The following is a 25,411-nucleotide window of genomic DNA, read 5'->3' as shown; positions in this document are numbered from 1 at the left end:
TATGCCTGTTATCAAATCATACAATGAACACCTGTGTAACATCACCAAAGTCAAGAAATAAAACGTTGTCAGTATCCCCCAGAGACATCCTATGTAACCCATTCCAATTCCTACCCCCTTTCTCCACCCCAAAGATCAACTCTCTCCTAATTTTTGTGGTAGGTGCTTCCTTATATTTCCTTACAGTTCTACAGTGCTAAAACGGTATTATTTCTAAATATACCAACTATAGTTGAGCTTTGCCCATTTCTGGCTCTGTTATATAAAAGCCATACAAAAATGTGTTTTTGTGAGTTTGGTTTCTTTTGTTCAACATTTAGTTGTAAAATTCATTCATGTTGTTATATGTGGTATTCATTGCTAGATGAATTCTATTGCATGAGTATGCCCAAACTGATTAATCTAGTCTGCTTTTGATGAATATTTGGGTAGTTTCTTATTGTTGAGTATTATGAGTAGAGCTGATATGAATGTTCTCATCTGTCTCCCAAGGTGCATTTCTTTAGATATGCACAGAGGAGTTGAATTATTGGGCTTCATTTTTTTTGGAAATAGAAGTTCTCTTCAGTGATGTGACAGAACCGGGTAGAGCTCACTCAGCGCGACCCCCAGAGTCACCTCCCAAATGGATTTGGTCTCAGAGCAGAAGAGTCAAAGTGAGGCTGACCCACATGTGGGTGGGGTTGCAGTTGTCTGGCTCATTTAGTTGTTGAGAAAAGCAGCTGATCAGAAAGTGAGGGAGGGGGGTTAGTTAGATGCTAGTGAAGGAATCCCTCTATCTCTCGGGCATGTTGGGGATTGAAGGAGAGGCTCAGGATCGGCTGTATTTGGAGACCTCTTAGCTGTTTACCCAGGACTACGTAAGCCTCGGTGGTATATTAGAATCAGAAATTTGGGCAGGTGGTCCTGGAGAACTTCTCTCAGAAGGTGACATTTGAAGAGAAACCTTAATCATTTGGGGGAAGAACATTCCAGTGAGAGAAGAGCATTTACAAGGCCCTGAAGTGAGGACACTGTTGGAGATGTTAAGGAAACACAAGATGGCCCGTGAGGCTGGAGCACAGTGGGCAGGAGGGAAGAGGGGCAAGGCTGGAGCAAGATGGGGGAGGTAGACCAGAGGCAGGGCTTGTAGGACTGTGGCCCACACAAGGGAGTTAGTGGACCTCAGTGTGAGGGAAGGAGCATTAAGTTGGGCAGTGAACCAATCTGATTCATCTTTCAAAGAGATTACTCTGGCTGGATTGCAGCGTTGGCAGGAGTGGCAGCTGGGAAACCCGTGGGAGGCTATTTCTCAGGGAGAGATGAAAGTGGCTTGAACTAGAGGGTAGTGGTGAAGGGATGGGTTAGAGCTGGAAAAACTGAAGGCAGAAAAGTTGACTGTGTTTCTGTGGCTTGAACAATCAAGTGGAAGACAGTATCATGAACTGAGACAGGGAGGGCAAGGCTAGGAATCATTTGGGGCAAGGGGAAGGGGAGGCGGTTGTAGCAAAAAAAAGTTCTGCATTGACCGTGTCAAGTTTGAGAGGCCTGTTAGGTATTTCAAGGAAGCATTCAAATACATGAATTCGGAGCTGAGACGAGTGTTCCTTACAAACTGTGAGCAAATCTTTATACCTTTGGGCCCTATCACATGGCCTGGTACATGGTAGGCACTCAATACATGTTCAGTGAATGAATTTATTTAAAAAATATACATGGGGCCCTTACCCTGGGCCAGGCACTGTTCTAGGAGCTGAGAATATAGCAGTGAACAAAAATTCCTATCTCCCTAGAACTTAAAATGAATAAATGCATGCATGCATGCACACACGAGTAAATAAATGAATGAATAAATGAATGAAATGTGTATCCAGGTAATAAAGTGTTTCTTACTTGATTTTTTCTCTCTGTCTTAAAAACATCTTTGAAAATATTAATTAAGAATGGAACTCTCCAGCAGGATTAATTATAAGCATCATGTCTAGAGAGACTCACTGATAATAACCTGTTTTGCTTTCTCTTTCTCTTTTTAACTTGGTTTTCTCTACCTTTATGTGCCTGAGACCTGTGTATCGGTCGGTGGTACAGCAATTGTGGTAGATGGGTGTTATTTACAGTTGCTTCGGAGTCGATTTCTAATTTTCCCTTGAAACATGTTATTTACGGGCACCCTGTTTTTGCTTGCAGGTGTGAAATGGCTCTGTGACACATGAAGCAGAAGCAAAACGTCACTTCCGAGGTTTGTGATAAAATTTCTTGTTCGATTCTTCAGGTAGAGCGAGAGGCCTTTCTCATGGCTGTGACACCCTGTGCTGCCGAGGCAGAGAAGCTGAAGGGAAAACTCGGGTGCTTTCGTGGGGAGTGCCTGTGGTCTCACCACTGTGCTAAATAGAGTTCCAAGAAGTTTGGTGTTAGTTAATATTTTGTACATGGATTTAGCATCTTCTGAGCTTTCAGGGAGTTTGTAACTCAGAACAACCTGCAGTGATTCTTTTTGTCCAGTGAGGTATTCATTAAATAATACAAATAATTAATTCCCATAAAACATCTTTATATATTTGGATTCTTATATATTAAATATCATGTTAGTTCCCAGAACGGATTATTCAGTTTTCTACACTAAGCCCTACTCGACATGATGTTAAAAACTGTTTGTTTGTTTGTTTGTTTTGGACCCTGGTTTTCATTGATAACAAAGGAATATAAGTAGCAGGTGAGGTTTTGCCTGATCAACAAAGTGGATATTTCTTAGAAAGTTCATTTTCAATCAGGATTTCCCTTTTTGATTGCCTTAATCAAGGAAAAGATAGCCTCTCTAAATGAAATACCCCAATCTCACCAGAATTAGAAAAGGCAAATACCTAAAATTAAATTTCCAAAGGCCTGAACTTAAAGAGTGTTGAAACATTTACATATTAAGGGATGTGTTCCTTCTTCTATATTATGTGCTTGCAAGAGAATTGATAGTTGCTGATTTGGGAGAGCTTGAAAAGAACCTTCATGAATGTATGTTTTGTGATTTAATATATGCTCTCTGCTTTTTTTGCTTCCTGTCCAGTGTATTCCCTTTTGAATCTTGGGACTCCCCATACCAAGTCTTCTCCAGATTAAGATTAGGAAGCTGGTTCAGAGGCATCAGAGTCTACAGAGAGAACTCTGCTGGTGCAGCGAGCGTCCTTCCCTTCTTCCAGTGCACTACACAGTGGACAAGAAAAGATGAGCTTTCAAACGTGGGTAGGTTATGAAGCGCATGTAGTCCATGCTAAAGATCTTGATTCACTTCCTGTAGGTGATGGCAAGTAGTCAGAGGATTTTAGTGGAGGAAGAAGAGAATCAGGTTCGTCTTTTAGAATGTGACTGGTGGCGGTGGGGAATATGATGGTGAATGGCATGAATCTGGGAGCAGGAAACCCGTTAGGAAGCCACTGCAGGGGATGGCTATTTTCCACTCCCGCCCCAGCTTTGTGTGGAGTGTTCTCTGGACATAGGCCTAAGCCTAAGCCTCTGGTTCTAGCCACTAGTTTGGAGTGCAGAGAAGTTGCAACAGTTGGCAGAAATAAAGATTATTCATCATCTGCCCTCTTTCCTGCAGCCCTGGTCCCATTTCCCCTCGTGGATAGTACGAAGAAAATCTTCACTGGTGTTGCCTTTCTCTGTATTCTTTCTAGGATTGGTTATCTTCCACCATGACAAAGTTTAGAGCCTTAAAAAAAAAATCAGCAGAATTGGAAAATCTCACTTTGGGGGACGGCCTGGTCCTTCACAACTTGTTCCTCCAAGCAAACTTGATTTGTTTGTTAAAATAGGCATGAAGAAACTCTTCTGTGAAGCTGCCTTTGCAATCTGACGTGTACTAAAAGCTGTGTGTTTCAAGAACTTGGCTGTGATCCTCCAACAGGTGAAACTCCCCAATCCCCGCCCCCCCACCCCACCTTGCGCTGGCTCTTGGTGCCATCGCCGCTTCCTGGGGAGGGCTTTGAGGGGCGGGGTCGGTACGTGAGGTGTTGAGTCTTCCCTGGGGCCAGCTGGCTCTTTCCTTGGGTTGAAAAAGAAATGAAATTCTTGGTGTGTGCATTTCTTAAGCATATGCATTTCTTAAGCATGTCTCTATCACTGGGGATTTGTCTTCCTATTTTAGGACTGAGTCTCATTTCAGTGTAAGTGTGAGGCAGGAGAAAATATTTCAAGCCAGATTTCCTCCCTAATTGTTGCTTCAAGTAAAAGGAAAATTGGGCTGGGTGTCTAGAGAGCTAAGTTTTAAATGTACTCCATTACTAATTTAAATAAAAATGAAATAACATTTTGTAGTACATCATTTTTTCTGCTAATTCTTACAGCTGACTTCATTTATTTGATTTCTCCTTTGATTTTAATATAGAGATGTATCTCAGAAAATCTTCCCATCAGCCTATCCATATCCGTCTACTTTTCCTTCCACGCGATGTCTCTAGCTTGAATGTCCTCAAGCTTTCGTTGACTAATTAAAAGAAAATGGCTTGAGATCTCATCTCGTCCACTGAAAAGAACTCCAGAACTGTTCCACATCTCTGAGAGGATGGAAGGTGGGTATATTAGTGAGTCTACCTTACAGCCAATAGTCTACATAAACGATGTAATGGAGAATGCTCCCGAATTTGGATCCAGATTGCCTTGGATTGAATCCCAATTCTGCTGCTTCCTCTGTGACTTTGGTCAAGTTACTTAACTTCTCTGTTCCTCAGTTTCCTCACCTTAAAAATAAAATAGTTATTGTCTCCACCTCATGGGTTTGTTTTGAGGGTTAAATGAGTCAATATCTTATAGGGTTGTTAGGAAGACTGAGTAAATGAATATATATAAACTACTTAGCACGGTGCCTGACCCCTAGTGAGCATTATACAGCTGTTTATTATTCGTTCATGGCTCATTTTTCCTTTGCTCACTGGCTGCTACCCACATGCTATTGCTGCCATGCCCTTTTGCACACAGTTTTGCCTCATGCCAGGCACCAGCCTTCTTCCTTCATTCTTCTGAAGGCATTGCACGAATAAGGCTGCCGTGAGTAATAATAACACTTAATAATAATAGCTAACACTTACTGCGTGTTCACCTATGCCAGCACTCTTATTAGAACTTAACATCTACTAGCTCATTTAATTCTCATACCAACTCTGTGAGATACATGTGATCATTTTCCTCAATTTACAGATGAGGAAATTGAGGCACTGATCAGTTAAATAACTTGTCCAAGGTTACACAGTTGGTTAAGAGTGAAGCTAGATTTTCGGACATCATTTACTTACCATTCTCCTGGCCCTTGTATATATAGGGAAGTATCTGGTTTTTTTCTTCTTCTTCTTGTGAATGATATCCTTAGAGTGTACTCCTTTGACAGGTCAAATTCCTCATCAGCAATAAATGGGGGGGTGGGTTGCAGGAGGAGAGGGAGGGAGTCTCAGTATGTAATGGTGAGCCTAAGGAAATATCTGGAGTATACTGAGAACCAAGTGTGAGCTGCCGTTGTATGAAGCCCTCGACATCATTTTCTTAGGGAATTCTCATGGCCACACTCACTTTCTATTATGGTCATTTACATAGTTTTAGGAAGGCAGGGACTTGCCTTCAGGTTACACATTGCTCATGAGTTGTTAAGACAAATTTGAACCCAGGTCTATGTGGCCCCAGAACATCACAGGGCATCTTTTCACCGTACCATCCTACCTTCCTCAGAGTTGACCAGAGCGTTTATGCCTTCAGGCATTTGATGCTGTGTGACTTTTCTTTTGGCAGTCCTCTTCCCCTCTTTTTTAAACCTCACTGATTTAGCTTTTCTTTTCAACAGCTCAATCATATGAACAAATATTTGAGTGTCTATTTTGTTAACATTAAGTAGGAGTAGTTAAATGGATTAAGGATGCTTTTTGAAATATTTAACCTTATCACCCCAAGGAGCTATAAATGTAATGCCAGTAAGTATCATTAAGCTTTGTTCGTCTCAATAACAGCTGGTGTTACAGTATTATGAAATGTTAAAGCACAGTGTCTGCCCTTGAGATGGTCACCTTGGGTGGGAGGAGTGTGTGTGTGTGTGTTGCGTGCAAGTACCATTTCTCATGAAGTTCTCCCATCAGGACCCTCTCTAGGTCTACTCAAAGCAGCCACCCTGTCGAACTGCTTTGCCTGCTGTCCCAGATTATTCTGGGAATGTGTTTTAAGGATTTGTGTCAGACAATCAAGACAGTCCAATAGGCTTGAATTTTTTTGTTTTTGCCTGGCTGAACAGCTTAATTGCAAGGCAGTCATTGGATGCATGTTCATATCACTGGTGGTGGGATGTTACTGGAGAACTCTGGACTGGCTACCGTTAAGCCACGTACACTCACCTGTTGGGTTTCTAGAACTTGTTGGTTGACAAAGTGGTCAGCTTCCAGAAAATGATGGATTATAGTCAGGACTTTCATGTTAATGTGCTCTAAAGGTGACTTTCCTTAAGCTTTTTGATTAATATACTGAAAAACAGTGTCCAGATAAAGCACTGTGTAACAAATTACTGCAAAATTTGTGGCTTAAAAAATATCCATTTATTATCTTGGTGCTGCAGTTCAGAAGTCTGAGCAGGCTTGACTGGGTTCTGAGCTCAGTGTCTCACAAGGCTGAAATCAAGGTATCATGAGAGATTGTACATGAGAAATATTTTCGATTCTCTGAGCTGCAGATTATATGACCATTTTAAGGACTATCTCATATGACTTGATACTTACACCAGACAATTAACTGTAGAGATTTGAGAGGGTGAACATTTTAGTATTCCATTTAATTTGGTACAACTGGGCTTCAGTATTTTTTTAAATTGCAGTATAGTTGAGTTACAATGCTGTGACAATCTCTGCTGTACAGCAAAGTGACTCAGTTATACACATACAGACATTCTTTTTTTATATTCTTTTCCATTATGGTTTATCACAGGATGTTGAATGTAGTTCCCTGTGCTATACATTAGGACCTTGTTGTTTATCCATTCTAAATGTAATAGTTTGCATCTACCAGCTCCAAACTCCCAGTCCGTCCTCCCCACCTGCCCCCTGGCAACCACAAGTCTGTTCTCTATGTCTATGAGTCTGTTTCTGTTTTGTAGGTAGGTTCATTTTTGCCATATTTTAGACTCCACATATAAGTGATATCATATGGTATTTGTCTTTCTCTTTCTGACTTACTTCACTTAGTATGATAATCTCTAGCTGCATCCATGTTGCTGCAAATGGCATTATTTTGTTCTTTTTTATGGCTGAGTAGTATTCCATTGTATATACGTACCACATCTTCTTTATCCATTAATCTGTCGATGGACATTTAGGTTGTTTCTATGTTTTGGTTATTGTGAATAGTGCTGCTATGAACATAGGGGTACATGTATCTTTTAGAATGATAGTTTTGTCTGGGTATATTGGGCTTCAGTATTTATTCAAGCAACATAACTTTTTCTCTTAATCAACCATTGACCATCTTTTTCCCTGACGAAAACACTGTATCGGCAGTCAGCATATCCAAGTTAGGCTTTTAGTTGTGCCACTTGAACAAATCATTTTTCTGTCTCTATTTCTTCCTCCTAAGATGATATTAATGCTACTGTTTACTCCTTAAGTATATTTCATCTTGCAAAACCTGTGCTCAGCAGATGCCCAGCAGGTGGTATACAGCTTCTTGATCCCACTTTCTTCTGAAGCCAGTGTTCATCTCAGATGTTCATACTGGGAGAAGTAACCTCTTTGTGAGATGGCTGTGCATGCTTCATCCCTCTGTCCCATTAGTCCCTTGGTTACCTGGTGCAAGAACATGTAACATTTGTATTGTACTTTACAGTTCACAAGGAGGACATGACCCGTTCCGTATCTGCAATGGACTGAATGTTTATGTCTGTCCCAAATTTATGTGTTGAAATCTAATCCCCAAGGCGATGGTATCAGGTGGAGGGGGCCTTTGGGAGGTGATTAGATCATGAGAGAGAACCCTCATGAATGGGATTAGTGCCATTATAAACGAGACCTCAGAGAGATCCCTAGCCCCTTCCAGTGTATGAGGTTACAGTGAGAAGGCAGTCGTCAATGAGAAAACAGGTTCTCACCAGACACAAATCTGCCGGAGACACGGTCTTGGACTTCCCAGTCTCCAGAATTGTGAGGAATTCTGTGAGCCACCCTGTCTGTGGTATCCTGTTATAGAAGCCCAAATGAAATGAGTGTCTTATTTGATTCTTTCCATAATTCTGTGAGGTAGATATTATTATGACTTCTGTTTTACAGGTGGAGTGAGTAAGGTTCAGGAAATTAAATGACTTATTCAACTTCACATAAGAAACAGAGCCAGGACTGGCACTTAAGTTTCTGACTTCAAATCCAGTGCTATTTCCACCTCACCTCAGCTTAGCAATGAGAGCTGCATGTAAAAAACTTTCAGATATGAGGAATGACTTCAATATTTGGTCGTTCTTTATTTCTTGTGCTGTTTCAACTCTAATTTTTGGCTCTTTTGATTTTTTTTCTCAAATGTATTTTCCCAGAATCCAAATCAGCATATTGGCGTCGTCCTGCATGACTATTAGTATTGTCCTGGGGCACAGCCACGCGTGGTATGGAAGAAAGTAACTGAGAACAAAGGATTATTTATAATGTTGCCTCAAGGTCAAAAGGAGTTGTACCGTTTCCATATTGGCCTCAAATGTTTATAATTTACATGTTTTAATTCAAGTCTAAAAGGGTGGGTATTTTATTGTAGGAGATTCTCAGGTATATGGAGATCTCTAAGATTTATGTCTTTGAGACTCTGAGAATCCCCTTCACAGAACAATTAACATAAGAACTTATATACAAAATTTTCTGTACAAATCAAGAAATTTATTCATCCTTAGCATTGTTTCTTAATCCCATTCCTAATGCAATTATTCATGTATCCATTAATTCTAGAGATAGTCAATTGAGTAGCAATGTGTAATAGTGGATAGGAGGTAGGATTCTGAGGTCAGGCTGTCTGCGTTGAAACCCAAATGCTGCCATTTATTTGCTGGGTGACCTTGGCTATTAACTTAATCTCTCTGTGCCTTATCTATAAAATGGGCATGTAATAGAACCTACCACTTAGGGTTGCTGTGAAGATTGATGAATTATTAAAGGTAAAACACTTGGAACCATGACTGCCTGTGCAGGTAGGACTTCTCAAAGAGCCCTCAAAGATGTCCTGCCCTAATCCCCAGAGCCTGTGACCATGATGAAGCATCACTGCCACAATCGTGTTATCCAGGCACCATTGACCTTAGACAGGAAGATGATCTGGTGGACCTAATCTAATCACACAGGCCCCTTCAAAAGCAGAGAGCTTTCTCCAGCTGATGGCAGAAGAGGAAGTCGGGGAGATTCCAAGTGTGAGGAGAACTTAATGTGCCATTGGCAACATTGACAACGGAGCAGCCCAACTGAGAAGGAATGTGGGCATCCTTAAGGAGTTAATAGAGACCCTGGGCTGACAGCCAGCAAGAAACTGGGGACCTCAGTCCTGCAGCTGCAGAGACTAAGTTCAGCCAACAACAGGAATGAGCTTAGAAGTGGATTCTTCCCAGAACCTCCCAATAAGAGCTCAGCTGACTGATATCTTGACCTCAGCCTTATGAGATGCTATGCAGAGAACCCAGTCAAGCACGCCTGGACTTCTGAACTACAGAACTGTGAGATAATGGACGGGTGCTTTTAGCCACTAGGCTTGTGGTAGATGGTTATGCAACAATAGAAAACTAATAGAGTTACATAGAAGTGCTTAATAAATATTAGCTCTCATTATTACATTTATTATTAGACATCTTCAGTGAAGGATGGGAAAACAATGTTGAACAAGAGATGGTGCAGGTCCTCAAGGAGTTTATAGTCAAGAAGATAAACCATTTCATTTTTTTCTGACACCCAGGCTCTTTGAAGGTCAATCGCTATTGCATCTTGTACATATTTCTTCTTACTTTCCTTGCTTTGGTTCACTTTTATCATATTCATTTTTTTAGTTTTTTTCATTTTTAGCCAGTAGCTAGACTATGTTTAGCCACCAGCAGCAACTGTTTGCCGTGAGGGAATTGGGACCAGGATTTATCGTTGTCTCCTGTGCATAACCATTAGGGGGTCTGGGAAGCTCCTAGGCTTGTGCTCAAATATTGTAAGTCATACCACGGGGACAGCTGTTTCTAACAAAGGATCTATATAATCCTTTATCTCTAGAATCTACCACCTGGTGTTCTCAACAGCCCTGAGCACAGAACAATTCCCAGTTTAATCAAACTGGAATACAAAAGGAGCAGTGGGGGCCACACTGTGAGATCCCCTTGAAGTTGTTCCAAGGGAAAGGGACCTTTTGTTACAGAGACACCTCATTTTAGAGTTCAGTGACCTGTGACACTTCCCCAGCTGGCAGCTCAGTAGGGACCTTCTGATACCTTCCTGCACTCAAAAGCCACTTTTGGTGGGCAGAACAATGAAAGGATCATTAAGGGCTACTTGGTGGGAGGGCGGTGGGGGAAGAATGAGAACAATAATGGAACAGTGGTATTAACGAATATGCCTGCAGTGATTTTATGATTTTTATTCAAATGTGAGCTGTCTTTAGTTTCTGAGTCTTTGCTTTATGATAAGTTCGGTGGGTGTTTGTGTATATTTACTACAGGTAACGAGGATAGTATCATTGGACTTTTTTTTAACATTCATTTTAAAGGTCTTTGAATTGGAGCTAGGGTGGAAAGGGCGAACCCATTTGCTGTGTGGACTGATTTTGAAGCACCCAGTCCCCTTCCTGAACTGGAATCTTGTTCCTTCCTACTGAGGTTTTTCAGAAAAAAGACATGAACAGTTCCCAAAGCCATTTCGATATCAAAATACATTTTATAGAAACCTCGAGTTGTAAAGCTGGGAAGCATCTGAGTCATTTGGTCTCACCCAGCCAATGCAGGCGGGAGTCCCCATGACCACATCCCCAGGGGAGATCATGCAAGTGTTTGAACAGCAAGGCAGTCTGAAGAACAGGAGCTTGGGGGCAGGCAGAGCTGTTTCATTCTATTACTTCGTGGCTCTGTGATCCTGAGCCAGATATTTGGCTTCCCTAAGCCTCAGTTTTCTTATCGATAAGGGGGATAATCATATTTAACCTTCAGCCTAATTGTGGTGATAAAAATAAACAATGTAAAGCGACTCTTAGTAATGTCCGTCTAACAATAGTTTTAAAATTTCCATGGTTTAAGTTATTACAGGAAATGACTTTGGCAAACCTAGGTCTAGTCTGGAGAGGCTGGAGGTTAGGGAAGAGGGAGGAGGTGTTAGGTGAAGTCCCTGAACTCCAGACCCTTATGTCCAACTACCTTTTTGATATTTCCTGACAGGGCTCTAATAGGCTTTTCAGACTTAATATATTCAAAACCAAGATCCTATTCTTTTTTTTCCTCACACTTCCTCCTTGTCTTTACATGTCAATAAATGGCAACTCCATCTCTCCTTCTAGCAGTAGTGATCAAAAACTTTGATGCAATCCTTGATTCCCTCTCTTTCTCTTGCCCGTTCAATCTGTCAGGAAATTCTATTGACTCTACCTTCAAAATATGTCTAGAATCCAACTACTTTACATGACCTCCACTGTTTCTGAATTTGGTCCAAGTCATCAGCATTTTTCAACGCAGGAGTCAGAGTGATTCTGCAAAAATGTGTCAGACTAAATCACTCTTTGGCTCAGAACTCTCCGACGGGCTCCCCTGTCGTTAACTAAAAGTCAAAGACATTATAATGGCCTACAGCACCTGTGTGTGTCTGTCAACTGTCACTAGTCCATGAGGAGATTAGGAGGTTGTGCCAGAGTGTAAACCAACTATGTCCCTGTTTAATTGGTTTTGGGATTCTCTTTTGAGAGAGTCTTTTAAGACCCCTGTCTTGTTCTGTTCTTAGTTATGCTGGTCTACTTATTGTTAGACCCTAACTCATAACTCAATGTGTAAGGCTGAAGGAAGCTCTGATGTCCCTGGCAGGCAGAGAGCATGCAGTGCTGGAGGGGTGAGCTCCTACACTCCCTTATCTCTAGTTGTTTCTCTTTGATTCCTCCTTTTCTATAAAGAAGAATCCTGCACTCAAATCCCAATTGTCTAGAAAAATTTCTCTGAAATATGTTTACTAATCTTGTTACCATGTGTCAGGCACTGGGGTAATAGCTGGGTACACCCTCATGAACAAGATGGCCTTGACCTCATGGAGCTTAAGGTCTACCGCAGCACAGCCCAATAGAGATATAATGTGTGCACATGTTGTGGCTTACAATTTTCTAATAGCTACATTAAAAAAGATAAAAAGCAGGTAAAATAACTTTTAAAAATATATTTCACTTAGCTCAATGTATCTAAAATACCATCATGCCAACATAACCAACATAAAAATTATTCATGTGATAGTTTACATTTTTTTTATTGTACTAAGTCTTCAAAACTTGCTATGTATTTTATGCTTACAGTACATCTCCATTTAGACTCACCACATGTTAAATGCTCAGCAGCCTCATATGGCTGGTGGCTACTGGACTGGGCAATGCGGGTTTACTGACACCAGATACATAATCACACAAGTAAATATTTGGATTACAGTGGTAATACGCACTTGGGAAGAGCTTGGGAATGCTAAAGGTGAGACTTGAGGGATGAGTTGGAGTTAGCCAGGTGTGAAGGAAGATAAGAGTACTCCAGGCAAAGGCAATGGTCTGTGTGACAACTTCGAGTTGAGTGAACAGGAGGCCAGCATTCTGAAATTTGTGAGTGAGGGGGGAAATGATGGCACGAAGAACAGAAAGAGAGAAATCATCCAGAAGAAATCTATTTTTAGAGAAAAGATAAATGTGATTTTAAGATGTTGACTTTTGGGTGAAAAAAATAGAGATGTGGGATAGGAAAATGGGAGAAAGGAAAGACCCGAGATTTAGCCTTTAGAGTTGGTGGAGCTGACAAGTTACCTCATTTGTCAAAGTCCTAATGTCTGGACTTCTTTTCTGGGGCCGCTTGTAGGTGGGCTGGAGACCACAGCCGGGAGGGAGTGGGGTAAGTTGGTGAAATAGATCAGGAGGGGGAAGAGAGAGAGAATGAACATGAAGTGTATCCTAGAGAGGGCCAAAGGTCATGAAGGGAGATTAACTCAGTGATGAAGTCTTAGGGCCAATGGGAAAAGGAATGAAAGTTTAAATCAAAGGGATGAAAGCCTGGGAGAGGTGGAATGGAATGGGGGAGCAGAAATAAGAAGAGGGGGGTTAAGTCAGCTGGTAAAAAGTGATTGGTGGACAGTCGCTCTCTTCAGGTGGCGGCCAGCAGCTCAAATGGGTGGTGGGTGAACCAGGTTTAAAAGAGAGGTCAAAGGTCCGGTACACACTTTAAACAACTATCATGTTACCAGTACTTCTGCACACTGCCAGTTGCAGAGGAAGTGACCCAGGGTCTGAAGACAGGCCCTGGAAAATGGGCTGATCCTTCTAAGGGCCATAGCAAGCTTCTATGCCTGGAGAGAAAGCTTACTTGTTTGGGCGCTGTGGAAACCTGCCCCAACTGTTACCTCCCATGCTCTTATAATCTGGCAAGCAAGGTGTGGTGCTCTCAGCAAATCTGAAAGAGATGGCAGTGATGAAAACTGGTGCTTGTCTCTCAGATGGTGAAGTCTCTCTTCCACCCATCACCAGGAGAGGAGGCAGGGCATTCCTGCATCACTAGGCCTTGGGTCAAAACCCACACATTTTAAAGCTCGAACTCCATCATGATTCGCTCAAAGCTTGCTGCATCTGTGCTGAGATCACCCGAAGAAGTCTGATTCCTAGGCTCCCGGAGTTTGTGTTTTCCACCCTGTCACCTGGAATGCTGAAACAGTAAAGAGTTCTCTTGGCTGCGTGAGAGAATGCAGCATTTGGTAAGATGGGCAATGAGCCTGTTTGAAGACCCAATCATGAGCTGGGCACCGACTGCAAATGCTGCAATTAAAAACAAAACAGAATAAAACCATCCTACGGACCAGATGCCTTTTAGCAGGAAAAAACTGTGCTCTGTTAAAATAATGTGATGATGCTCGTCTTTGGAGGTGATCCTGGCTTTCAAGGACAGACGTTTTCTCAATGATGTTTGTGGAAATGTTACTGTCTACTCTCTAGGTCTTAGCTCTGACAGTATTCTCTCCTCATGATTCCTGAAAGTTAAGGATGATAGGTGCATGAATATGAAGGGTAGCAATGTATGGGATAGAGATCATTTCCAAGACTGGGAGAGCCATTTTTAATCTAGGCTTGTCAAAATAACTGCGTCTACATTTACTGATCATGCTGATTAAATAATGATTAAGGGCTGTGTTAAATCATTCTGGAACCATACAGACCTAAACAATTTTGAGTAAATTAAAGAACATATGCCTAGGTCTTTGATTATAAGCCATTCTCTTGGATGACAGTGCATTCAGGTCTTTTGTGGAGGAGAAGAGGGAAAGAAAGGATAGGTGGCTGAGGAGGTGAGGGGCTGAATGGGACCAGATGGCTCAGGGCTTGGAGGTCATGACAAGGAGTTTGGGTTTTATTTTAAGAGTAATAAGAAGCTAGGGGAGTGTTTCACACAAGGAATATTCACAAGATCTGATTTGTGTTTTTAGAAGCTTACACTGGCTTCCTTGGGGTGCAGCCATATTGGATCTAGGGGGAGAGTGAAGTTCCCATTCTAATTCTGCTCATGTAGCTGCTGAAAGGCCTGATTCCCAAGGGATGTGGCAACAACGAGAAACAACTCAGAGGCAGGAAAAGAGCAGGCCATGCAGAGGGGAGATGCACAGCTCATCTTTGTCGGCTGATTTTAGTGCAAATTTCCTTTATTACCGAGGGACATTTCAGGGTACGTACAGATTACATGCCAACCTTCTTATCCTCCTTTGTTTGGAGTCAGTTAACAATTAAGAAGCCCCTCGTTTTGCCCCTCTGCCTTGGCTAAAGGAAGCCAGGGCATACTCTGGTAACCCCTCTGCATAAGTCTGTGTAACTGAATTCTTCTGTTTCATCCTGACTCTCGCCCTCCAGAGCTGGGCTGGACTTATTCAGCTGATGTCTTTCTCTCTCTTTGCTTCTGAGGTTTCTGGAGAAGCAAAGTCCGTTTCAGTCTGGGGGCAGACTTATCTCTATAGTTGCTGTCTGGGGTGGCTTTTCTTGAAGCTGCATGAATCCCCAGGCAGTGAGCAATCTCTGGATTTTGTCCTTGGCCCTTGCCAGGCACCCTTCCCACTTTTTTTTTTCCACAGGCCCCTGGCTCCCTGGCCTGCTCTGCTCAGCTGAGACTTCTGTCTCTATCCACACAATCTCTTCTCTAGTGAAGCCTTGGCTCCTGGATCCAGTCTGCTTTCCTCAGACACAGGTTAGCATGCCCCTTCCCGTCATTTTTCACATCTTGAGCCCTGGCTCCTGATAAATGTGGAACAAACCTGTTTTCATGTCATATCCCAGGCCTCTATGCAATAAATTTTACAACATTAATATTTTGAAAATTCAACTCAGTTATTTTAAAGGTCGTTTCTGTGGAGTCTTATTAACCAGATTTCTTTTAAAGTTTTTTTGTTATATTTTTATTTCAAAAAATTTACCCTCCATATACAATTTTCTAAGCATCTAAACCCCTCAAATTGTTTAATCTCTCTTCTAAATATCTACTGTTTTTCTTAATGAATATTGTGATATATATATGTACATATATCTAAGATCAAATGGCTTTTAAAAAAGCACTCAGAATATTCTTAAGTGTACATTTTGAACTTTAAATTGAAATGTGTCAGATCTTTTTACTTTAGTAATTGCAGTTAAAAGTAATTTTAGCTCTAATATTTAAAGAAGTAGACCCTAATAATTACATCCCTTTGTACATTAGTAAAAACTGATATTCCCATTACAGAACAAAGGTTCATTGGAATTGCCTCTTTGCCCAGCATTCTGGCTGGTTGCAAGTACATGAGGAAGGATTAAGGTAGTGAGGTGAGGTCTGTTCCTTAAGTTTTCCACGAACACAGACTTAATGGGCTGGTAGGGGAAGAAACAGCATTTGCCTTGGAAATTGTTTGGGTCAAGCTTTTGGGAACTATAAGGCCTTCTCAGAACTTAGTGAGGGTAATTCAATGATCATTCTTGGATCTTTTGTTTTTCCAGTTATAAATTCTCTTGTGGCTTAATTATATATGAAAATGTAAACAGAAGGGTCATTAAGCAGCCTATAATGAGGTCAAAGTGCCTGTGGATTCTCCACCTGCCTTTTGTTGGATTACATATTAATATTTCCTGGTAATGGACAATAAACTAGGTGTGCGTAACTGTTTAGGACTCAAACAGAAAAGTGTTTGCATAAAATCCAATATTCATTGGCTTCAAAGTGGGCTCATATGAACATCTCCCTCCTGTCTTCCCTGACTTAGAAAAGCAGGTGCCTTTACAGTGGTCCAACCCAGAGTCTTTGTGGAATTCTACGTCTGCACTCTTTGCTTCACCTTGACCTATGGCTTTTTACAATTTATGCATCAATGGAGCTTATTTGGGAGTCTTTTCTTTTTAAAAAATTGAGAACAAAGGGAATACAGTTTAGAGATATAATCCTTTTTTCTCTCTATTAATATTCCTCCCATCTGTCACTGTTTCCATCAAGATGATTTTTTCAAATTATAGGAGCATTCCACGTTCACTGTGAAAAATTAGAAAATACAGACTAGCGAAAGGAAAAAAGAGTTACCTCAAATTCTACCATGCAGAGGTGACCAGTTTGGTTTATAACAATGTCCTCATTAGGGGTGCGTTGGGGTGCACACCTGTTTCCATGAACTGTTCATGGGGGTGCTGTCTACTGTGGATCTATGTATGAAAGTTACTATTACTAGAACCAGGAGAGACAAACTGTTCTTGAGACTAAGTATAACAGGATAATGAGAAAGTGGTAATACTACAGTGTCATGTGCAACCAGGGCCAAAGAAAGGTGGCATTGATTGCATGTTTGCCATCCTGTGGAACCACTTGCCTGTGTGAGGACAGAAGAGGTCCCTGTCAGGGCAGTAAATGGTTTATAGCTCAGACAGACTCGGACTGATTGCAGCATGATACACTGAATAACATGGGACTACTCTGGCATTGCTTTTCTTCTTTAAAAAGTCTTTGAATTCTTTTAAGCAACTGACTTTATATAAAAAAATATCAATTGAAACAACTCTGAGCTCTACTACTACTTACTAAATTAGCAAAAAATTAGTAACAATGGCAAAATCCAGTGCTAGTGGAAGAATACGGTTGTATGTTGCTAGTGACATTTCAAGTGCTCCAGGGATTCTGGAGTACATTTTGTTCAATTATCATAAGAGCAATAAAACTGATTTTGTGCCCTTTCACTCAGTTATCACCCGTGTTATGAGATAGAGGTCAAGGAAATAATAATAAAAAAAGGAAGCCATTTATATAAAAAATGTTATAGCTTAAATTATGGGTAATCAGGAAAATCATTGTCAAGAGACTCTCCTATTTGTATCATTTTCAGAAATGTGTTTCATTCACTTAGGGGAGCTCTTCTAAGTATTGTAGTCTTTGAGTGGTGACTGAGCCCAGGGCTGTAGGAGAGAAACTTCTCGATTAAGTGGAAGGACACAATTGGTGACTTTCTGCACAGAAAAGCCTGCTTGTGGATTGATTCCCTTTACTCCTGCCAAATTTTCCCAATATATACACTAATGTTGATTGGTAACGTAACAGAATGCAGAATTAACAGGGATCTTAGAGGACATCTTATTTAACTCATTAACTGAGACAAGTACCTCCTCTAAGTATGTGGGCAGATGTCTGCTCATTGTTTCAACTTACTACGTCTTGGGACAATTTGTTGGAAGCTCTATTATTTAGGAAGTTCTTCCTTATGTTGAAACAAAATCAACCTACTTGCAACTTCTACCTGTTAATTCCACTTCAGTCTTCTAAAGACATGTAGAATAAATCCGATTTCCTTTTAAGTCTTTTTTTTTTTTTCTCCCCATGCTGAAAATAGTTGTTTTAGACTTTGCTCAGATGTTCAACATATGGTTATTTTTCTCTGGAAAGATACCAATTTGTTGATGTTCTCCTTAAAGCACTGCAGAAGGAAATGACTGCAATACCCTGTGTGTAGTCTAAACATTGCAGAGAAGGCCTAGTAGGATTGTTCATTCTTGACACCACATTTTTATGAATATTAAGACCTCATTAACTTTTACTCATGCATTTACCCATGTTCTGTGTGTATACAGCTAAAAGCTATTAATATCTTCATTTATGTGGTTGTTTGGGATCTCCTCTATTCTGTAGAATTGCTTACTTGAATCTAAGTGCAGTTCTTCATCAATATATATATATATATATATTTTTAAAGAAGATGTTGGAGGTAGGAGTTTATTAATTAATTAATTAATTTTTGCTGTGTTGGGTCTTCGTTTCTGTGCGAGGGCTTTCTCTAGTTGCGGCGAGCGGGGGCCACTCTTCATCGCAGTGTGTGGGCCTCTCACTATCACGGCCTCTCTTGTTGCGGAGCACAGGCTCCAGATCCGCAGGCTCAGTAGTGTGGCTCACGGGCCTAGTTGCTCCGCGGCATGTGGGATCTTCCCAGACCAGGGCTCGAACCTGTGTCCCCTGCATTGGCAGGCAGACTCTCAACCACTGCGCCAACAGGGAAGCCCAAAATATATAAATATTTTGATGAGGAGTAATTTAGAGACAGTAACAAGCACTAATCTGCATTTTTGCCTATATAAATGCCCATCTAACCACCACCCAGAACAACATATAGAAATTCTCCAGCACCTCAGAAGAGTCTCTCATGGCCCCTCACAGTCAACAGCTCCCCACATGTAACCATTATTCTGACCTCTGTAACTGTAGATTAGTTTTGCCTGTTTGAACTTCATATAAATGGAATTGCGGGATTCCAGTTCTCACACTGGTGTCTGTGAGATTTATTCATATTGTTGAGTAAAGCTGAAATTTACTCTTTTTTTATTGCTATGTTGCATTCTGTAGTATGAATTATACCACAATTTATGTATCTATTCAACAGTTTGTCTTTTTTGAATAAAGCAACCATGACAATTCTAGTACATGTCTTTTGGAAGATACAAGTACTCACATCTGTTGGTTATATATTCAGGTGTAGAATTGATGAGTCATGGGGTATATATATGTTTTGCTTAGTATATGCTAAGTTTTGTTTGGTATACACTGACAAACAATTTCCAAAATGGTTGTACTGGTTTATATTCTCACTAGTAATGTATACAGTTTCAGTTCTTCATGTCTTTTCCAGCACTCATTATTGCAAATTCTTTTAATTTTAGCCATTTTAAAGAGGTGGATGGTGTTATCTAATTGTTGTTTTATTTTGCATTTCCCTGACGACTGGTTATCTGTATAATTTTCATGTAAAATTAATTGCATGATTCAGCTCTCTTGAATTCATTTTGGATTGCTATTTCATTATCCCAGAAATTCGCTATTCCACCTAGCTTCTTGTTATCCACTCATTTTAGTTATGTCATTTATCCTCCAAGTCCCCATAATACAGCGATGTGTACAGAATATGGCATCGAACCCCTCTAAGTTGATATCAATGTTTTGACTGGTATCCTTGGGTAGGCCCTTCAACCAATTATGAAATCAGCCTAACTGTATGATTATCAGCCAACATTTCACCATGTTCTCAATAAAATTATCTAGAAATATTGAAATTCAGATCCTCTTATGCCTATAGAATTCTTCTTATCTATCAGTCTAGTTGGTATTCCTATTGAAACATGAAGTAAGTTTAAGTTGGTATTCTTTGTGAATCCAGAATGGCTCCTATTAATCATTTCGTCCCTCTCTGTGAGCTTACAAATTATCCTGTTGATTTCCTAATGATATATCTTCCACTTCATAAATGTAAGACAGCATTTTCAACTTCTTACTTAAAACAAAAGTATGGTTCATGATGGTCTCCTTGTTTCATTCAATTGCCATGTTTAAGTTGAGTTTCTTTTTTATAAATTGAATCCTGCCTTAATGATTTTAAGATAGCTCATTAGTTGACAAGTACATAATCAGTACGTTTTTCTTGGAGGATGGGAATTAAGAAGTATTTCACAAAGTAAGTAATCATTCATTAATTTATCTCTAAACTTGAATTTCTAATTATCTGATTTTCCTAATCCCGTATATACTAAAGTACTGCTTTACTTTTGCAAATGGGCAGAATGATAGAAAAGATGGATAGTGGGAAAGATTTTTTTTAGGAAAGAAGATAATTCAAAACTTAAAACCACTTTAGATCATTTAATGAAATTATCTTGGTCTATTAACTGGATCTCAGTGAGATTAAAGAGATCGTCAACTTTTAAAGTGAGAATCTGGTCTAGCCTTGAGAAATATAGAAGCAATAACAGAAATAACCAATTTATATTATAGGGCTACATTTGCTTGTTATATTTCTTTGTGATTTAAGCAAGGAAAGTAAAGATTTAATGGAAAATATTCAATTAGCTAGAGCAGATGCCTTAATTGATTAGAGAGTTCTTGGCCACTACAACCCCCAATTAGCTTTGTCTTTTATGCTTCTCACTATATTGTAATAAAATGAATCAAAGAGAAAATAGAGGTTATCTAGTTCAGTGTTTAAAATTTACCCATGAGGAAAGTAAGACCCAATGAAACTAAATGATTTGCTTAAATTTTACCACTCAAGTAGTGGTTGAAGAAGCAGATGGACAATGTTTCTGCTCTCACGAAGATCACATTTTAGTTGGAAGGGGACCTGGAAGAAGCAAAACACAAACACTAGAACAGAGTGGATGGTGGTAAGTTTTAGACAGAGAGACTGGGATACATCACATTGTGTGGCCAGATCTTTCTCAATTTAGTTCTCTTTCTGCTTTACCAAAATTCTTCTTGAATGACTGTTTCAAAGAAATAGAAGAGATAAATGACACAGTACTTTGCATGTGTATTGAAAGTCAAAAATACAAATTTATTTTCTTTCGATTAACATATCCCCATTTGTGTGGGTTTTTTTGCACGGGGGAGTCTTATTATTGTTATTGAAGTATAGTTGTTTGCAATATTGTTAGTTTCAGGTGTACAGCACAGTGATTCAGTTTTTTTTTTTGTAGATTATATTCCATTTTAGGTTATTACAGGATATTGGGTATAATTCCCTGTTCTACACAGTAAATCCTTGTTGCTCCCCTTGTTTTTTAAGAAATACAAATTCAGAAAATATTTCCAGAATGAAGATATATGTAAATGAAAAATATACTCAAGGAGCTCAGAAAGTCCAGCAGTGTTTCTTAGGGCAAATGAATCATATAGTTTCATCTTTGAAACTATTTTTTCCAACATATTGATTAAAATCTTCCCAGAGGGGTTTGATGAAATGGTATGACTAATGACTAATCTAGAAATTATTCCAATAGCTTTTCTAAGGAAGATTCGAAAAATACTCTTAGAGGCCTCCTCAAATCCTAGTCAGTGTATGCTTTATCTAATTTGGCTGTCCTTCAGCTTTCCTGCTAACAAACAGGGAAGACATTTAGTGTCAAGAGCTACATTAAACTTCAGGGAGATTTTTAAAAAATATCTGAGATAGGATCCTGGCCCTCAGGGCTGCCATACTCTAATTAAAGAGATAACAGTACCAGGTGGTTAGTGTGTTGAGCAAGTGGTACAGATAAGAGGTTTGATGGATATGCAGAGGAGGGAGAAATGCCTTTCTGCAGGAGGAAGGCTTCCTGGGAGAAGTTATGAGTTGGAATGGACTTTGAAGGATGCATGCTTTGAAAAAGAGAATGCTGTAATTATAGCAGCACTTGTGAAAGCTTTCCCAAATAAAGCTTCTGCAGGGACTGGGGCAGGGATTATTGTTGTTCCCCAGTGACAGAGATCAAAAAAGTCCATTTGTGATGAACAAGCCTGGGTGGTTGGAAGAGGTGAATAGGGTAGGGTAGAGCAAAGGAGGAGGTGAAGGATGACTTTGCAGTCTGAGTCTGGGTGACAGATGGCTTCATTCATATGACTGAGAAGTTCTGAAGGGAGAGCAGGTTTGGAGGTAAGGTCATATTTAATGTTAGCAGCAAATCTGACTCAAAATGTCTGTCAGATAGTAGGAGTGAAGGACTGGGCTAAGAGTAAGGTGATGGTAGTGTTGAGGAATCACCTATGTGAGTACTGGTCATTGAGAAGGGGGGATGTGGGCACTCTAAAGTGAAACATTGACCAAGAGCCATTGATGCCTTCCACTGGGGCATTTCTAATTGATCTCCTAGAGTTAAATGATTCTTGGAAGCTTAGGGGAGCTGACAGTTATTGACCCAGTACTCACCTCACTCAATACTCGATGTTAATGACAGCAAATGGGGCAATCTATATTAGTACCCACATAGTCCTACTCCTGCTTATTGATAGAATGAAAAATATACGCTATATGCCAAGTATCTATCTCATATCCTTTGTGATCTAGACCAGGGCGTATTGAAGGTGGAAGGAGGCACAATTCAGTCATGCCAGGACAACACGTGTAAACCAGGACTGCCCCAGGCAAAGCAGTAAGTACGGGCAGCCTACATACTGAGGAATTATAACATAATTACAAAAAAGCATGAGGTAAAAAAGAGCAATTTTTAATGTTTTATTAGCTAAGTAACCCTGAATAACCACTCAACCACTCTAAACCTTCGTTTTCTCATCTGTAAAATTTAAAATACAGTAAGTCCCCTACATAAGAAAGAGTTCTGTTCTAAGAGCTCATTCCTAAGTCCAATCTGTTTGTAAGTCCAACAAAGTTAGCCTACGTACCCAACTAACACAATCAGCTATATAGTACTGTAATAGGTTCATAACACTTTTCACACAAATAACACATAAACAAACAAACACAAAAAATAAAGCATTTTTAATTTTGCAGTACAGTACCTTGAAAAGTACAGTAGTACCAGCTACATCACCAGTGCTTTTATGCTTGCTTCCAGACATTCTGGGTTTGAAATAAAGACACTGAACTACTGTACTCTATACGGTATAGTGCACAAAAGCACAACCACTTGTAGAGGATGCACGCACCTGATAATGTACGCAGACACTTGAACTAACATGATTGGACTTGCGAACACATGTTCGCATCTTTGAAAGTTCGCAACTTGAAGGTTCTTATGTAGGGGACTTACTTAATACCCTTGTCCCTCTACAGTTCTTTTCAACACAGCATGCAGGGTGATTCTTCCAATACATACACTAGTTCTGAGTACATGGATGAAAGCAGAGAGACCAGTTAGAAAACTGTTGCAATAATCCAGGTCAGAGGTGATTTTAGTTTGGACTGGAATGGTAGTAATGAAAGTTGTGAGAAGAGGTTAGATTCCAGATATAACTTGAAGAAAGAACCTACAAGAATTTTTGCTGAGAGAATGAGGGATGTTAAGGAAGAATATAAGTTTTTTGGCCTAAGTAACTGAAAGAATAAAATTACTATTCATGAGGCTGGGAAAACTGTGAGTGGAATAGATTTTGGAGGAAGATCAAGAGTTCAACTTTGGAAATTTTAAGTTTGAGATGTCAATTAAATATCCAAATAGAGGCGTTGAGTAAGATATGAAGTCTGTAGTCTAGGAGAGAGTTTGAGCTGGAGATATACATTTGGAAGTCACCAGATGACATACGCAAGTATATGATGGTCCAAGAGAAGGTCCAAGGTCTGAGCCCTGTGCATTCTGACTAAAAGAGAAGGTAAAAGAGAAGGAAGGAAATAGCAAAGCATGTTGAAAAGGAGCAGCCAGAGTGGTAGGAGGAAAACCAAACAAACATGTCTTGGGAGAAATCAGGGGAATATTTGTTAATGGGAAGGGGATTATCAGCTCATATGAGCAGTCATCTGCAGATAGACCAAGTCAGATGAGGACTTAAAATTGATCATTGGATTTAGCAACATGGAGGTCATTGGGGAGTGGTGGGGTCAAAAGCCTGAAGTGGAAGGGTTTAAGAGAGGAAGGGAGGAAAGAAATTGGAGACAACAAACCTAGACAACTCTTTTAAGAAGATTTTCTCTAACAGCGAGAAGAGAAATGATGTAATAGTTGGAAGGGAAAGGGAAAGGAAGAGCACTTTTTCTGCCAAGACGGACAATGATCGAGTAGAAAGAAAAATGGAAAATATATCAGTGAGGAATGAAATTTGTGGAAAATAGAGCTAGTATGCAAATGGAAGGGGATGGTCTTTGCTTGTCTAGTAATAAGAGCACATGGCAGCAGATAGATGTGGGATTGATGTGGAAAGAGGTCAAGTCCCTGGTTTGTTCTGAGTGTGACCTGGTCATTCCTCAAGTGAGCTAATGTCTGCCCCGTGGCTTTGTGGGAGAGAGTTGTGTGTCCACTGTGGACCTTTGAATAAGGCTCACTAAAGTGTAGTATATTAATATGAGTTTGGTGCTTTCAGTGTGTGAGACATTGGAAGTCTAGGGTTTTATCTCAGTTCCATGTGAATTTCCCAAAGTGAAGTTATTTCTCTGAACTTCATTTTCTTCATCTGAAGGGGGGGGGGGAGAGAGAGAGAGAGAGAGAGAGAGAGAGAGAGAGAGAGAGGGCGCGGGAGGGAGGGAGGCAGAGAGCACTTTTCTTCTTCTCTTTCTTTGTTCAGAAGCATTTATTACTTCTTAATCCTATGCTTCCCTCATTCTGCTTCATTAAATTCTCCCACCCTCTCTCTTTAAATTCCCCTTGTTCAGAAGGCAAAGTTAAACCACTCTTGAAAAATTTCCTTTTTGTTTGGTGGCAATGTACTTTTGTTACTGTCCAATGACACTTTGCATTGGAAGAGTATTTTTATGGCTCACAAGTACTGTCTTATAAGTTATATCATGTTTATGGTCAAGAAGGTATCTGTTTAACATTTAACATATTGTGATTTGGGGAAACAGGTTAATTGACTAGCTAGTAAGTGGTAGACCTGGGCCAGAAATCAAGGTATTTCTCTAATAGTAAAGTGACTACCTCTCACAGTATTAAATTGCAATGTTAGACTGGACGCTTATACTTGAATGTAAAATACAAAGAAACTAAATAAAGAAAATATTCAAAATATATTCCACCATTTCTTTCTTGTTAAAAAAATTAACTTTCTTTTTTTAAAATTAATTTTTATTGGAGTATAGTTGATGTACAATGTTGTGTTAGTTTCTGCTGTACAGCAAAGTGAATCAGTTATACATATACATATATCCACTCTTTTTAAGATTCTATTCCCATATAGGTCATTACAGAGTATTGAGTAGAGTTCCCTGTGCTATACAGTAGTTTCTCATTAGTTACCTATTTTATTTATAGTAGCATCTATATGTGAATCCCAATCTCCCAATTTATCCCTCCTCCTCTTTCCCCTTTG

At 40.0% G+C, this 25,411-nt stretch overlaps 1 protein-coding gene across 11 annotated transcripts in view; it reads left to right on the top strand.

The window, feature by feature from the left end:
- Window positions 1-25,411, top strand: part of HMCN1 (hemicentin 1) — an 883,583-nt gene that overhangs the window by 132,254 nt on the left and 725,918 nt on the right. For 6 of the 11 annotated variants that reach the window (XM_079903114.1, XM_079903100.1, XM_079903111.1 and 3 more), the window contains 4 exons: window positions 2,167-2,218; window positions 3,038-3,213; window positions 3,648-3,877; window positions 4,358-4,541. The gene's annotated coding sequence lies outside the window, so the exon portion shown is untranslated. Of the gene's footprint in view, window positions 1-1,962; window positions 2,219-3,037; window positions 3,214-3,647; window positions 3,878-4,357; window positions 4,542-8,561; window positions 8,585-14,625; window positions 15,380-25,411 lie in introns of those variants that run through there. The other 5 variants (XM_079903112.1, XM_079903116.1, XM_079903101.1 and 2 more) reach the window with 5 other exon arrangements.

This window comes from Stenella coeruleoalba, assembly GCF_951394435.1.
Source record: "Stenella coeruleoalba genome assembly, chromosome: 1".
In the NCBI taxonomy this organism is placed as follows: domain Eukaryota; kingdom Metazoa; phylum Chordata; class Mammalia; order Artiodactyla; family Delphinidae; genus Stenella; species Stenella coeruleoalba.
The sequence above is the reverse complement of the archived record's forward strand: the minus strand, read 5'-3'. Positions and strand labels throughout refer to the sequence as shown.